This window comes from Natator depressus, chromosome 25, assembly GCF_965152275.1.
Source record: "Natator depressus isolate rNatDep1 chromosome 25, rNatDep2.hap1, whole genome shotgun sequence".
NCBI lineage: Eukaryota > Metazoa > Chordata > Testudines > Cheloniidae > Natator > Natator depressus.
The window spans coordinates 9699280-9716155 of record NC_134258.1 but is presented as its reverse complement, the minus strand read 5'-3'; the positions used below and the strand labels follow the sequence as shown (position 1 = coordinate 9716155).

Genomic DNA, 16876 nt, shown 5'->3' with positions numbered 1-16876 from the left:
ATTACCATTCAGACGTCACAGTGCTTTACTTACAGTCTGCACAGGTGTCAGTGACCACACAAGGTGCAGGTTAATGGAGAATCTGGCCCACCGTGCTCTTGGGGACATCTGCTCGACGGCTCTCTGCCACAAATTGCCCCGTCTACAAATGGGAGAGAATAATAATTTCCTACATCAAGGGGTGCAGTGAGGCCAAATCCATGAGCAGATAAGACACGCCCAGATGAAAAGCACTATAGAGGGATTGTGTGTTCCACTTATTTGACAATTCAGAGGTGGGCATGTTGACTGGAAGGGGTCTTTCCTGCTTTGGGGGCTAAAGGGAGGGACACACTCTGTTTGCTGCCCTTCCTCCAAAGCATCCAGGGCCACCAATGTTGTTTGCACCTATCGCGTCCTTCAAGGCCTCCGCGTAATGAAAAGGGCTGTGTATCTAGTGTAAACCGTATGGGTGCTCCTCCACCAGAAACAGGAGGGAGGGAGATGGTGGCAATTGGTGCTTGCAGACATCAGCTACCGGAGAGATGGGCCAGGGATTGCATCAAGGAGGATGAATCTCCTGTGCTGCTTAGTCACCCCGAACTGGCCAGGAGCAAGTCCAAGCAGCAAGGGGTGACTCTAGACACGCGTCCAAGAGAAACTGCAGCTCCAGCCGCTGGCTTTTCCTATCCAGTTCAGATGACCGTGAGTCTGAATCAGGGGAAGGGCCTGTCATTTCGGGATGGCAAAGGAGGTCTGATCACCATACCTGCTCTTCAGGGCCAGGTCTTGGCAAGACACAAACACTCTTTACTTGCAAGCATTCAGCTGCGCACAGACATCCCTTCAACAATGGCACGATGGCTTTCACTGAGCTCACTCCCAAAACCCTTCCCTTATTAAATGCTCTGCCTTATTCCAAGGCAGACCCAACCCAAGCAGAAGTGCAGAGTGTCTTTCAGAGGAAAAATATTGGCTCACAACCGGGAGGGTCCTTTGCTGCCTGGTATGAGCTCACAGCTCTTTATTGTGAAATTCTCTTCCACTGTTCCAAAAGGAAGAATGATCTTGAGGTTAGAGCAGTGGGGCATAAGTCAAGAGACCTGGGGGCTAATCCTCTGTCTGCCAGGGGCTCCACGTGTCACCCCGCTCAAGCGACTTCATAGAAATGTCGGCTTGGCAGGCAGTCATCAAGTCCGGCCCGCTGCACTGAGACAGGAACAGGTAAACCTAGACTAGTCCTGACAGGGGGTTCTTCTTAAAAGCCTCCAATGATGTGGATTCCACAACCTCCCTTGGAAGCCTGTTCCAGAGTTAACCTGTCCGCACAATCTCCCTTGCTGCAGATTAAACCCATGCTTCTGGTCCTATCTTCACTGGACATGGAGAACAGTTGATCACCGTCCTCTTTATACTAGTCCTTAACATATGTGCAGACTGTTCTCAGGTCCCCCCCGCGAGCCTTCTTTTCTCAAGACTAAACATGCCCAGGTTTTGACCCTTTCCTCATCGGTCAGGTTTTCTGAACCTTTGATCATTTGGACTGTCTCCGATTTGGCCACATCTTTCCTGATGCGTGGTCCCCAGAATTGGACACAGTGCTCCAGCTGAGGCCTCACCTGTGCTGAGTAGAGTGGGACAATGACCTCCCTTGTCTTACATATTAGACGCTTGTTAATACACCCCAAAATGATATTAGCCATTTTTGCAACTGCATCACTTTGTTGACTCAAATTCAATTTGTGGGACACTATAAGACCCAGCAGTATTATCATCTAACCAATAATTCCGCATTTTGTAGTCGTGCATTTCATTTGTCCTTCTTAAGTGAAGTACTGCACTTTTCTTTACTGAATTTCATCTAATAGAATTCAGACCAATTCTCCAATTTGTCAAGGTCTTTTTGAATTCTGATCCTGCCCTCCAAAATGCTTGCAACCTCTCCCAGCTTGGTGTCATCAACAAATGTTATAAGTGCTTGCAACCCCCCTTCTCCACCCCATTATCCAAGTCATTAATGAAACTATTGAATAGGACCAGACCCAGGACTGACCTCTATGGGACCCCACTAGATACACCCTGCCAATTTCAAAGCAAACCATTCATAACTATTCTTGGAATATGGATCTTTCAAGCAGTTTGAGCACCCACTTTGCAGTAATTTCATCTAGACTGCATTTCCCTAGTATTTTTATGAGAATGTCATATGGGGCTGTGTCAAAAGCCTTACTAAAATCAAGCTATATCATGTCTACTGCTTCCCCACCATCTACTAGGCCAGTAACCCTGTCAACAAAGGTAATTATGTTTGGTGTGGCATGATTTTTTCTTGACAAGTCCATGCTGGCTATTCCTTAATACCCTATTGTCCTCTAGGTGCTTACAAACGGACTGTTTAATGATTTGTTCCAGTATCTTTTCAGGCCGACTGGTCTATAATTCCCTGGGTCCTCTTAATTCCCTTCTTAAAGACAGGTGTTAGGTTTGCCCTTCTCAGGTCCTCTGGGATCTCATCTGTCCTCCAGGAATTCTCAAATAACATTGCTAATGGTTCTGAGATTGCTAAATACCCTAGGGTGAATTTCATCAGGCCCTGCCAATTTGAATACTTCCAGTGTATTTAAATATTCTTTAACCTCTTGTTTCCCTATTTTGGCTTGTGTTCCCCCACACCTTGTTGTTAATATTAATTGAATATACTGAGTATCTGATCACCATCAATCCTGTTAGTGAAGACTGAAACAAAATAGGCATTAAACACCTCCACCTTCTTGATGTCACCAGTTCTTAGCTCTCCTTCCCCGCTAAGTAGACAACCTCCACTTCTTTTAGTCATTCCTTTGCTCCTAATGTATTTTAAGAACTCCTTCTTATTGCCTTTTAGGTCCCTTGCTAGGTGTAACTTATTTTGTGCCTTAGCCTTTCTGATTTTGTCCCTACGTGCTAGTGCTGTTCTTTTGCACTCCTCCTTAGTAATTTGTCCACGTTTCCAATTTTTAAAAGATTCCTTTTTGATTTTCAGGTCATTGATTTCATGTCACTTGATCTTGCTGCACCTCACTTTCCCCGTCTGTAAAATGTGGACAATTAGCGGCAACATGGGAGAGGAATGTTGTCTAGTGGTTACAGCAGAGGGCTGTGAGTTGGGATTCCTGGCTCCGCCATGGACTCACTGTGTGCCCTTGATCAAATCACTTAATGTCTTCCTCCACTCCAAAACCAAGGGGACAATCCTGGTAAGCTCTTTGGAACACTGACCATCTTTTCATTGTACACCTACAGTGCCAAGTACAAGGCCCCACTCTGGCTTTCTAGGCACTATCAAGTTAGTACTAATACCATTCACCAAGCAGGGATGTGGCGAGGCAGAAGGCCTCAGTCCGGCAAAGTGTCTCTGTACAGGCTCAGTGCACAATGCCACTTGCAGGACTGGGTAGCACCTAGAATCACCAAGCTTTCGAAGGCAGCTTAAACTCTATGCAGGTGAGAAATGCAAGCTATTGTCATGAATATCCTACGCTGCCAGCCCCGAGATAGGGAAAGCCACAGGATACTTCTCTAGACCCCAGACTCAGCGGTGATGGCGATTTAAACACCAGCATCACAAGGCATCTCCAACATTTTTGCTTTGTGTGCTCCCCCGGTGCAGCACCTTCTGTTCCTTGCCCTCTGCGATTCGGACCCGGCACAGAAGAGCGGGGAAAGGCGCTTGCGAATATATTTTTGGAAGGGAATCTTCTTAAGCCGTTCCCATCGCTGGGCACGGCTTGAAAGCCACATGGGTCAGAGTGACAAGCCGTGCTTCTGAATTCTCCACGGAGGCGGAGACCAGGCTAGCACTGCGACACAATGCAAAGCTCATTAGGTAGGAGAAAACCGGCACCTTTAACCTTGAGTGGGCTGGGGAAGAGAGAACCTGGAGGAACAGCCTGGAATGAAAGCAGCTGGAAGAGACACTGCCGTGCCACAGGGCTGGAGCAACGAGATGTCCTTGGGATGGCCTCAGCCATTTCAGTGAGGATGATGGAGGAGAAAGCTGAGCCTGCTAGTCGACATTGGCTCGTGAAGGGTTCCTTTCCCCACCCTCCACACCCTCCAATCGTGAGGGCCTCATTTAGGCTTAGCGCAGGCAAACTCCCATTCCAAGCAATCACCCATCACCTCACCCATCCCACCAGGTCCCTGAGCTTGTATTGAGCCAAGCTGACTCTCTGGATGTCTGTTTGGGAGCTGTGGAGGGAGCAGAGCCCCGAAAGCACACAGAACTCACTCGCCATCCTCCCTCCCTCGCGAAAGCATCTTTAGTTGTGCAGGGGTCCTGTTTGGGAAGGAGTCTGCCCTCGCCCCTCTTGCCATATAGGTCCCCCTGCATGGCCTGTCTACTCTAGAGCTTTGGACCTGAGATAAGGGTCTGGATCATTGTGCAGCCTCCCCAGTGCACTTAGGGGTGAACAACCAAGTTTGGACCTGTCTCCAAGCCTGTACAACGTGGCTTGTGCTGCTACTGATTTGTTCAGCTGGCCCTAAATGTTCTTCCATGAAATAAGACCTTCCCTTGCTCCATTTGAAGTCATTTCAGTGTGTGCAAAATCAGACATTGCCCTCACCCCACCTTCTCTCTCCTTTCCTCCCATTCCCTCCTATACTTCTCCAAGAGCATTAGAAAGGGACATGCGTTAAGGTTTCCAATTTTAAATCAAAATGGGGGTCCTCGGGTTGCAAAAGTTTGAGAATCGCTGATCTATGACATACGTGTCAGTAACAGAAGAGTGAAGCCGATGGTGGGGGGAGGCGGAGGATAAGTGGTGATGGTGGGAAGCTGTAAGGAGATGCTGTGGGGACTGATGGATCAGCCGTACCCTAAACCCTGGCAGGTTTTGCTGGCAAGTCCATGGAGGAAGCTGATTTGCAAGGCTATAGCGGCCAGCCTCACTTAGTCAGAGCGACTGTGGAAACTTACCAACCCGACTCAGGTTGACGCTGCAAATGCAGGACACGGTGGCAAGAGCTCAGCCCTGTAGAGCAGGCGACAGCCTCCTATAGGTTTGTCATGGCAACAAATCTGAAAGATGGGCCTCCCACTGGCCATTTCCAGCCACAAACCTTTCATTCAGGGCCTCCCAGGGAGGAGACTGGCCAACTGTGCTCCACTATAGAGATGATTTAGTCTCTGTGACTGGTACTTGACAGGGACTAAACTGAGGTCATTTGCCAAGGCTCTGATTTAACCATGGCAAGTGGATGCCCACAAATTTGAAAACACCAGCCTGGCTGGAGCTGCCTGCACATGGTCCCTTGTTATTCTCCAAATTTTTCCAGGGTACATTTACTCTTGAGTCAAAAAAGAGACACTCCGAGCTCCGGCATGTCTGGAGAAGTGAGATACCAGCCTATTTGTATTTCGAAACAAAAGGACATTAGGTTCTCTCTGTCCCTCTGGGCCTCGGAGTGCAGAGAAATTAGGCCATTCAACTGCCCAGATAGCAGCCTGTTACCCTTCCTCATCCCCTGTCAGCCTCTGGATTGGTCTTTTGGCCTCTTCTCTTTAACTTGTGGCTCAGCAATAGATCTTAGCTCCAGGACTGGGTTCCGATTGATGCTGCGTGCACACATTCTTCCAAAAATAATTCCTTCCCCTTCACTGCACCTTAGCAAGGTAGCTGAGGTAGAGAGAGGTGTTCGCTCCAGTAGTCTAGGATTAAAGACTCCTAAATTCTTCTCCTGGTTTTAACACTGGCTCTCACTGTGACCCTGGGAAAGTCACTGAAGCCCAAATTGATCATGGATTATAGGGCACCTCTGCTTTTCTGAGAGTAAGTATATGGCTACACTTGGAACCTGTCTACATGCGGCCTTAGTCCGCGCCAGCTGGGGGGTAAATTCATACATGCACCAGTATATTGCACACTAACATGTTGTACCTTAAAAGTTTACTAGAGCGAGTTCATGGAGTCCCAAGTGCTACATTAATGTCCACTAGGGAACTTTTAGTACGTGCCAGCAGGGTCACAAGGGCCAGTTTGCGTGCAACATACTCGTGCACATTAGAATTTACACCCCAGCTGATGCGGACTAGGGAAACATGTAGACAAGTTCCAAGTGTAGACATCTACTTCCTGGGTGAATGTCTATGGCCTCTTATTCAGATCATAGGCCTTTTGTCTAGATTAGGAAAATGAGCAGTGTTTTAAAACAAGTTTGTGGACGTGTTCAGCTACACTAGGAGGCGAGTGACTAAAAATGTGTCAGCTAGCTGAGGTCAATTATAAATTCCTCCGTAGGGTTGATCATGACTAGCTAACGTGTTCTTAAGGGTGTTGAGTGAGCCCAGAGTAGGCCAGTGTTTTAAAGCATGTGAGCTGACACGACTGTAAACACAATTTATTTTCCTAGTCTAGAATGGGACCCCCACGACCCTTCTTCCTTGGCGATGGAGCCAAAACTTGCCTGATTACTTTTTAAAAATTCATTCTTCTTTTTTTTAAAAATAAAGAAACAAGTATTCAAACAATGCAGAAGCATCAGACATGGAAATTAATTGAGCCTTCAGAGGGCAGATTTCTCCCTCCATTAACATCAATAATAACCAGAGAACTTAATTTATATTCCTGGAAGATGAATTTTGGACAGACACTGAAGGCAGAAAAGGGGGAAGTTTTCTGAAATTCAGAACCTCACGTGCGGGGACTGCGTTAGGAGATGGGAGTCGTTGGAATATGCCTTCCAACAGTGCTTTGTGTCTCTCTCTATAGGCGTTCCCCATTCCCCTCTTAGATGTTCAGTGTTTATATCCCTGAGAAGCAAATGCTCTCCATAATGCCCAGAAAGAAACTGGGGCCATTGAGGGCACATTTTCCTCGTGCTTGAGAGCCAGATCTTTGGACATCAGACACACGTCCCCAAGACGAAGGCACTTATTGTCCAGTTCAAGGCCAAGTAGCAAGTGAATCACTTCTAAAGAACTCAATAGGAGGGTAATGCAGCCTGCAGCCATCAGGCCACCCCGAGCTGGGATCAAATTCTGCCTCACTAGCTAAATGGACTAGGGCCTAATCAGGATTTAGGTAGGAAACGTCTCTGGGAAAAACTGGGATCGGGCCCAGGTTTGGGTTGAGAATGGGAGCAAATGGCAGGAGGAATGTAGATTTGGATTCGACCCCGGCCATCTCTAGACCTTCAGAAAATCACAGAGGTTCATTGTGAGGCAAAAGTTTGGGCTGGGCCTTCTATCACCTTGGTTCCTCTGACTCCACTATCCTAGTCCTAGGGCACTTTGACATTTGGACAAGGAAACTAGGGGAGCTCCCCTCGAGCCAACAGATGGCTTAGTCTGATCAGCAAAGGACTTTCACCTGATGGAAGGAGGTGAGGTTCTCCGGCCTGTGTTATGCAGGAGGCCAGACAGATGATCACAACACTCCCTGGAACCTACAAATCCTTTCCACGGTGAGGTCAGATTTGTTTCTTTTCAGGAGCTATTGCTTGGGAAGGAGGCAATTCTTGGCACTTTCCCTCACTGCTTCCATTTTCTTCCCCCAACACTGGGCTCTCCATTGCAATGAAAACCTGCAGCATGCATGCCTGGGCATGTGTCTGCCTGTCTCTGTGTGTCTAGGTGTTTGTGCATGCACCTTCGCAGGCATGTGTCTTGGTGTCTCTCCTTTCTGGAACGATTTCACTCTCCACTTTCCTTATTTCATGCCCAGAATCCAAAAGATCTGGCTATTTATCTGCTGTGCTGTTTGAATTACTGACTGGGTTTCACTCTCCCTACTCTCTCTGGGAATGGAGAAGACACTACACGTGCTTTTTGATCCACAGTTTATTTATTTATTTATTTTTTGCACAGGAAAAAGCTGGGGGAATTTTTTTTCGCCCCCAAAAAGTGTCAACTTGAGGTGTGATACTTCCCGGGGCTCCCAAAAGCTTTGATATTGTAATGCCAGCTCCATTTGAGCTGGGGCTTTGAACTCTGCATTCTTCTTTTTTATACTGTACTTGTCACTATTTGTCCTCTTTCACCCCACCCAGATCCCTCAGAAACCCTGTTTATCAACTTCTTCTTACCAAGGGCCTGATCCAAAACCCAGTGGAGATTTTCTATTTACTCCAATGGACTTTGGATCAGGCCAATAGCTTATGCTCTCCCACCCACAGACAGACAGACACACGCACGCACACGCACGCACGCACGCACACACACTACAGTTGCATGAACTTAAAGTGCCTTCTTTGTAATTATTACTGTGACACCTAGAGATCCCATTGGAGAACAGTTGTGCTGGATGCACTGTACAGATACATGGCGAGAGATGGTCTCTGCCACCAAAGGGTTTACGGATTGAAGAGACAAAGGCTGAAGCTCAGGCACCAAGAGACGAAAGGATTTAGTCTGTGGCCAAACTGGGATTATAACCCTCATTTCCTAACTCCCAATCCACATTCCTACCCATTACACCACACTCCTCTCCACTCTATTCACTTTCCTCCACTATATTTGTAAGAACGTAAGAACGGCCATAGTGGGTCAGACCAATGGTCCATCTAGCCAGAGGCGGATTAGGGGTTTGTGGGGCTCTGAGCCACAGCAAGTGGGGACCCCTCCCCACACCTCCACCTTTTCTGCCTGCAGTCCCGTCTCCCCCCCCCGCCACCCCCGGCACTGCTGCCGAAGAGCGGGGTTGGGGCATAGGGGCCCCCCCTGCTCCCCAACAGGAATGCTGGGTGGGAGGAGCATGTTGGGGCACGGGGCACCCATTTTTCCTGGGGCCCCCCAATTGGCCAGGGTCCCTGCTGGCCCAGTGGCTAATCCACCACTGGATCTAACCCAGTATTATCCAACAGTATCCAGCAGTGGCCAGATGCTTCAGAGGGAATGAACAGAACAGTGCAATTTCAAATAATCCATCCCCTGTCACCCCATCCCAGCTTTTGGCAGTTGGAGGTTTAGGGACACCTGGAGCATGGGGTTGCATCCCAAACCATCTTGGCCAACTGCTGTTGATGGACCCATCCTTCATGAGCTTATCTGATTCTCATTCTGTTTCTCCCCTTTTTTTACATTGAAATCTTCTCTCCCTCCCTGTCAGGGATGGTCTATATTTACTTGCTCCTGCCTTAGTGACGGGGCTGGACTAGATGGTCTCTGGAGTCCCTTCCAGCCCTTCCTTTCTCTGAGTGTGTGAAAGTCAGTCCTTCAGCTCGTGCAGTGTCATGGAACGAATGGGAGCCATGAGTACTCTAGGGCTAGCAGCTGTGTGGACATAAAGATTTTGTTTTGGAGGATTAAAATTGAATGAGGTCGTTTGGCATTGAAATGATTCAAAACACGTTCAGCAAGAGGGAAAAGAAAAGTGTCTGATTTTCTCCCCCACCCCCACCCCTTCTCCAATCGAGCCTTCTGTGCAAAGTAAAGGATCAAGGTCATTTCAAGATGAAGAATTTCACGTTGAAAACGGTGTTAAAGATCTGTCTGTTCTTTTGGTGCCATACCCCGTCACACCACGATGGTCCGTCTAGCCCAGGTTCCTGCCTCTGATTAGTGGTCACTACCCGAGACTTCAGAGTCGAGTTGGTCAGAATCTCCCAGCTGAAAAAAATTCCCACTCAAAAATGGTGTTTCATTAATAAAAAAGCCATTTTCCATAGATCATAAAGCCAGAGATGCTCATTGTGATCATGTAGTCTGACATACTGTATGCAATACAAGACATAGGATGTCCCTGACTAATTCCTCTTTGATCTAGAGCATATCTTTCAGTAAAGCTTCTAACTGTGATTTTAAAATTTCCGAAGTGATGGAGTACCCACTATAACACTTGGTAACTTGTTCCAATGGTTAATTACCCTCACTGTTAAAAATCTGTGGGGTTGTTAGACCTTTGGGAAGTTGTTGGACCTTTGACTGCTAAATTGAAGAGCCCTTTATTGTCAAATTTTTGTTCACCATGTACATACTTATAGACTATGATCAAGTCACCCCTTAAGATAAACAGATTGAGCTCCTTGAATCTATAATGAAGGGGTTGTCAAACTTCATTGCACCACGACCCCCTTCTGACAACAAAAATTGCTACATGACCCCAGGAGGGGGGACTGAAGCCTGAGCCCCACAGCCCAAAGCCAAAATCAGAGCCCCACCACTCTGAATCTCTACGGCAGCCCTGCAGGCGGCTCCGGGTAGGATCAGGAGATGCATCCCTTTTCACAATCTATCACAGAAGAAGACATCTTAATAGCCAAGCTGAAGCCAAAGGGCTTCAGCCCCAGGAGGGCATGTAACCTGAGTGCCCCCCACACACACACACCCTGGGACTGAAGCCCAAGGGCTTCAGCCCCAGGCAGTGGGTCTTGGGCTTCGGCCCTGGGCCCCAGAAAGGCTAATGCCAGCCCTTGGTGACCCCATTAAAACAGGGTCGCGACCCACTTTGGGGTCCTGACCCCCTGTTTGAGAACCGCGGGTCTAAAGGTTATGTCTGTCCTACAATCACAGGTGTGACTGCAGCTCAAGTAGTGCAACCCAGCTGCCTATGGGGTTTACTACCTCATGGCAGAGGACCAAGGTCCAGAAGCTTGGAGCTGGGCCACCAGAACCCCCGGGTGCAGGTGGGATCGAGTACCCTGGAGCGTGCGGAGTTCATCTATCTAGGCTGCAAGCAGAGTTCAAAGGGTCATAGCAAACCAAACGTTCTTCGGTGAATAGGTCTTGTTGCCTCCTCCATGAAGTCCATGTCTCATTTACGGGTGCAGAAATGCCTTTGCGCTGAGACAGAGTTCAGGATCTATCAAGCCTGTGAACGACCTGTGTCACTCTACGGGTCAGAAACCCGGACCCTCCAGCAGGCCGATTGGAGCAGCTCCTTGCACTCCACATGCATTGGCAGTGCCAAACCCTGAGTATAATGTCGCTTGATGTTGTACAACGCGTCACGGTCCTGATGAGATCCGGCCTTCCTTCAGTCGCCCATCATATCCCAAAGCAGCATTGCTGGCTCTTCAGCCATATCGCTAGGACATCATGCACACCGTGCGTTCAAGCACTCCACTGATGGGCAAAGGGGTGCATGTCCTGATCCTACCCGGAGCCGCCTGCAGGGCTGCCGTAGAGATACGTGGATTCGTAGGATTGAGCCAGATCTGGGCCCTTTGCTACACAACACCTGGTGCGACACCATCACCCATGGTCCCTCTGGCTGGCGCAATGGACCTTAGTAGACACTGAGTGTCTATGTGTGTGGTGAGAGGTAGATATACATGAGCTAGCTTCAACCTTGGAGCAATGAAGCCAGCAGTATCTTCTAGCCCATAGAAGCTGGGAATGGGTGACAGGGAATGGATCGCTTGATGATTCCCTGTTCTGTTCATTCCCTCTGGGGCACCTGGCACTGGCCACTGTGGGAAGACGGGACACTGGGCTAGATGGACGCTTGGTCTGACCCAGGAGGGCCATTCTTATATTCTTATTTGAATGGGTTCAGAGACAGACAAATGTGAGGTTGTCCATCCATTATTCACCCCTGTGCAGAGCTACCAATACAGTAAAAGCCACCCAAGTAACCAATACAGGAGCCCCTGCCTTCAGCCACCACTTAGAAGTACATCCCGTGGTTTTCATTATCATTTTTGTTTGATCTTTTAGTTAAAGAGTTGCTCTAACAGGCAGCCATTTTTTAAAATTTCATGACAGGTTTCTTTGCACCATCAATCGCGGGTAATTTGTAAAAGAAAATGAGGTGGGCAGCTTCCATTCATGGAAAAAAAACCTTACAAAGAAGAGTGTAGAAATTACACCAGGAATTCCTCTAATCACTCATTTTCAGCTGCTAAAATGCCTGGAGGGGTTTGCATTTAGAGGAAACCTTTGTAAGTATCGGGTGATGATATCTCATGGGGCTGCAGAGAAAAACACAGTTCCCATTACTCTTTGTGCTGTACCTGAATGGCTGATTATTATTGACAGATTTCTATACAGTATCTTTTGCAAAAAAACAAAAAAACAAAAAAACCCCATAAAAACCTCGAAGTCTTTTGCAGAATAGCAAATTATACACTCAGAGGCGTTACTCCATTTTCCCTACCAGTGAAAAATGCAGCCACCTCTGGTGTGGAAGCTACTGTAGTGTGGCCAACAACACTACAATACAAATTAGGACAGGCAGTGCAGAATGTCTCGTCCGGTTAAAGCAATGGGGAGTTTAATTGGGCAGAGGATCTACCCAAACTGGAAGCAGGCATGCACTATGCTCCTGCCCAGCAGAGGTGAATTGCATGGAATCTGAAAAATCTAGCCCTTTAAAAAACAGATTCACAACAGGCATCCACAAATGTTCCTTCAAAATGCACGGGTGTGTGGGTGCACACATGCAGAGGCAGTGCGGTCTAGTGGGCAAGTCACTCGACCTCAGGAGACCTAAGGGACATCAGGAGACCTAAGGGACGTCTACACAGCAAAGAAAAACCTGTGGTGGCAAGTTTCAGAGCCTCTGGCAAATTATTCAGGCTCTCGAGCGAAAAATAGCAGTGCAGACATTCCGAGACCCTTCCCGGGTATCAGAGCCCAGGCTCCAGCCCGGACAGGGACGTCTACACTGCTTCAAGCAGGAGGCAGCAAGACCTACTCGCCACAGAAAGTCCGGTTTGCGGCGACTGTTTCAACTCTGCTGGTAGCCTAGGTAGATGAATTCACCGACGCTCTCCACACTACTCGATCCCACCTGCATCTGGTGGCCTGCCTCCAATGTGGGCACGGAGACATGACATTCTAGGTGGTTTTTTTGCAGTGCAGACATACCCCTGGGTTCCAATCCTGGCTCTGCTCCTTGACCTCAGGCAGGTCGCTTCCCCTTCGTTGCCCTGCAGGTTTCAGAACTGACCATTGATTTGAGCGCACGAAGCTCAGGCTGGCTGTCGGAGAGCTGAGCACCGACAACCCCAGCTGACGTTGAAAGGAACCACCAAAAATCAGGCCCCAGTGTGTCTCTGGGTTGGGCACCCCAAAATCAGCTCTTCCTTTTGCAAGTTGGGTTCAAAAACAGAACCAAAATTGAAGTGTTGGGGCATCCGTCTCTTCTGTTAGTCATATTAGCTCACAGAGCCATGCTCGGATTTAATTGAGGATCATTAGTTGAGGATCATTACTACGCTTCAGAGAAGGTAACGTGTTTAAGGTAAGGTCTTTTCGACAATTTGTCCTGTGAAAAAGAGGAGGACCAGTTGCTGTCCTTCCCCTGGTGACTGTGGCTTGGCTGCAGTCAGATCTGGAAGTCTGTAACAGGTCCTGCTCTGTTTTGGGACCCTCTGGTGGCTTACAGCAAAGCAGTTAAAAGACGATTTACTCTGGTAGGGAACTGAACTGTCTTGTTCCTCGACAGATGCTCAGAGTGCACCTGGCTGACATATATTACAATTAGTACAGGCTTGATTGCATGCTACAGTTGGCTCTAATTAGCCTCTAAACACCTTCAGAAAGGTGAGTTTTAGAACCACAGGTTGGCTGGCCCTTAGTAACTACAGAGTGACCCTGCTATACAGACACAAATGATGAGCAGAGGCTTTTGATCATGTGAAAGCGATCTTTATGGCCAACTCATCCTCATCTCTCTACAGTGATTGCCAATTCTGAATTCCACTGCAATTAACCAGTGAAACTCATTGTTACAGGAATTGGGGGGGCAGTAAAATTCAAAACAGGATTGGGCATTGAGAGATAAATCCTGCCCCTTGGGTGCATGTGTACAACAACCACACACTTCAATGGGACTAGCCCATGCATATCAAAAGACCTCTACAGCCTGGGAACAAGAATAGCAGTTGAGTTTATGCTACCAAAGCGCCAGTAAAATTAAAAGGGTTGGCAATCCTCATATTTCAGGGCATAAACTGGTCACTAGCCAGGGTCAGGAAGGAAGCTTACCTCATGGTACCCTATCGATTAGGTGCATGACAGGGGACATACACCCTCTTCTGAAGTATCTGGCATTAGCCACAGGTTATTAGACTAAGTGGTATTTAGGCACCTAGAGATGAAAATAGTAGCCTAGTGGGATTTTCAAGAGCACCTATCTTCATCTTTAAGTACCTAAATACCTTTAGAAATCTGGCACTAATCTCCTATTCGTGGGTTCACTGAAATCACCTGGTATTTCACTTGAAGCTGCCAAATGAAGATTAATGCCCATGAAAGCTGCAGTGTTTAGATCTCACGATAAAGCATTAAAAGGCTGAACCAACCAAATAATTACCCTCAGATGACATGGTGTTAAGCAAGCCCCCCCACGGGCACCGTTCAACCATAACAACGGTCACACCCCGACTCCCAGTAATCAGGTGACAATGGTTAGGCAGGACAACGGCTAGTGTGCTAAGGCCACTGCTCACCATGCTGACTATGATTGCCTCATTGTTGCGGCTATGGTTTTGGCATGGAAATTTTTAGTAAATTTCATAGCCAAGGTGCGGGAAATAAACAGAAAGTCAGGGAGAGCTGGCAGTCATGCCCAGCCCCCAGGACATACGCTTCCATTGCAGGTGGGTGGGTGCAGGGGGGGGCTTGTCATGGACTTTATTCCAATTCATGATTATTGTAAACGTTGTGATGTCCATGCAAAAATCATAGCCTCACCCATTGTTTCTTTGTGCTCCATCTGACTGTATCCACCAGCTGTCTTTTACTCAGATTGTAAATTCTTTGGAGCAGCGACTGTATTTCTGTTCTACGTTTGTAGAGCCCCTAGCACCATCGGGTCCTGGTCCATGCTATCACTAATACCAGGTTGGACTCCCTGGGGATGTCGTCTAAACATGTCAGTGGCCACAGCTTCAGTCAGGACAGTTCTGGTGGAGCTAGTTGGTGGGGAAAAAAAGGGGAACTTCCCCTTTTTTGAACTGCTTGGAGATTCTCTCACTAGGAAGCTGCTTTGGGCAAAATCAGCCCTGTAAACCAGTGATGCTTCTTCAGAGTCCAGTGTTACCTGGAGAATCAGAAGGGAATTCCACAGCCAGAGAACAGAATACACACCTCATAAGTTAGGGGTTCTACCACACAGGGAGCATGGGTCAGGAGCTCGCTCGCTCTCTTTCAGGCAGGAAACAGAATCCACTGGGTCCACTTCCTACAAGGCTGCCATTCCTAGTGGCAACCGACCAACTGGCTGCAAAGGCTTGCATCAGTCCCAACTCAGGAAGCTTAAACAATATGCATCATTTATGCAGCTCGAGGAGCAGGGGGAAAAAAAATCTGAATTGAAAACAGGCTGGTGTTTCTGTCTGCATGAAATATTCAGCACAACTCTGAGTCTTGCTGCGTGTCAGGGCTCAGGAGCGCTGCATCTCCTCACTCCACAATCAGACACCGTGACAGCTCACAAAAAATAACAGATGCACAAGGCGAGAGATACCAGTTCAGGTCAACTGCTACGATGAAGAGGTGTTTCTCAGCCTCTTCAATATTTAAACTGGGAATGAGACACAGTGAAACCTGATCGCTAATGGTTTCCTGCCTTGCACCGCTGCAGTGACACTGGAAAATTGGAGGAGCTGCTGTGGTAGCTAAAGACACTCAGTGAGGATCAGGGAAGGAGTGTATTCCACTGCAGCTGCTGGAGGTCCAAATCTGGAGCTTCCCTGCACTGCCTGGCGCGAAGGCAGCTCAGGAATGGGGAACAAACGTATGCTGCAAAACGTATGCTGTCTCCCAAGCAATCTGCAGACCTCCAAGGGGAACCCTTCGCGATATGAATAGACTGTATGGGCCAGATTCCGGTGTCGGTTACATTGATGGAAAGCCAAAGCAAGTCGATAGGGGTAACTGAGAGCAAAACCTGGCCCTTTAACGAGTAGGGTCCCTGGGCTAGAATCTCAGTCCCCCCTCCCCTGAGGGCTGCTCTGTTACCCCAGCAGTAACGGTGCTGGAGGGACATTTCTGTTGGCTGAGTGTTGCCGAAGCAAGGGCGTCCTGCTCACGCAGGGTGTGTAGGGAAGATTCCCCAAGGCAGCTTTCCGGCTTGGTTGTGCACCCTGACCTCCCATTCTGGCTGTGTAGGGAGAAGGAACCCGTAGCAGGAACCTGCCCCTGCTACAGCCCCGTTAGCAACCACTGTGATCGAAACAACAGCCACCAAGCATGCCCTGCCTGCCAACTGCTTCCTGCCATGTTGTTGCTAACACACGTCAAGCTGGAGTGCAGATGCGGTGTCCTGAATTCTAACAGCAATTTAAGACCATTTTATTTTTTCGGATTGAATTCTCCTGGTGCATTTCCTCTCCCCTGCTCCCCCAAGGAAGTGCCACTAATAATGATTTTATCCACACACTCGCGTCTACCCCTCCTCCCCGCAAAATCCCTCAGAGTGGATGGGAGAATTAAAAATCACCCGTCAATTTCTCAGTTATTGCAAACAAAATGTCCTTTACGGAAATGGGAAAAGTAAAACTGCATATTGTGTGTGCTTATTCCCATAAAATATTTAGAAAGCGCCTAACGTTTTTATGGCTGTAATTAATCTTGTGTCTTGTTGGTGGAGAGCAGAACATAAAAAAAATTACTCCAGGATCTGACAGCTCGCTGGATTTTCCAGAGCTGACATCTCATGGGCCCCACGCTCCTCTGGGACTGAGGAGAGGGGTGCAACTGCACTCTGAGCTTGATCCTGGGAACCTTGGAAGGATGGTTTGGGATTAAGGGGGCCCTTGATTAGGCTTCAAAAAGGCCAGAGGTCCATTCCTGGTTGCATTATTGGCTCCCTTTGTGATCTCGGCCAAACGGCTTAGGGTCGGCTTTGTGCCGCTTGAATCCTGGGCTGATTTGGCACCTGAGACAGCCCCTGGTGGAAGTTAGAGCAGCCCCCAGTTGCTCTAACTGATGGCAGCCCATCCCGGCTTGCCAAAGGCCCAGCCCAGA

At 48.2% G+C, this 16876-nt stretch overlaps 1 long non-coding RNA gene across 1 annotated transcript in view; it reads right to left on the bottom strand.

Annotated features, from left to right (window-relative positions):
• The window catches only part of LOC141977841 (uncharacterized), a 146737-nt gene that overhangs the window by 14632 nt on the left and 115229 nt on the right, over positions 1 to 16876 (bottom strand). The window lies entirely within an intron of this gene.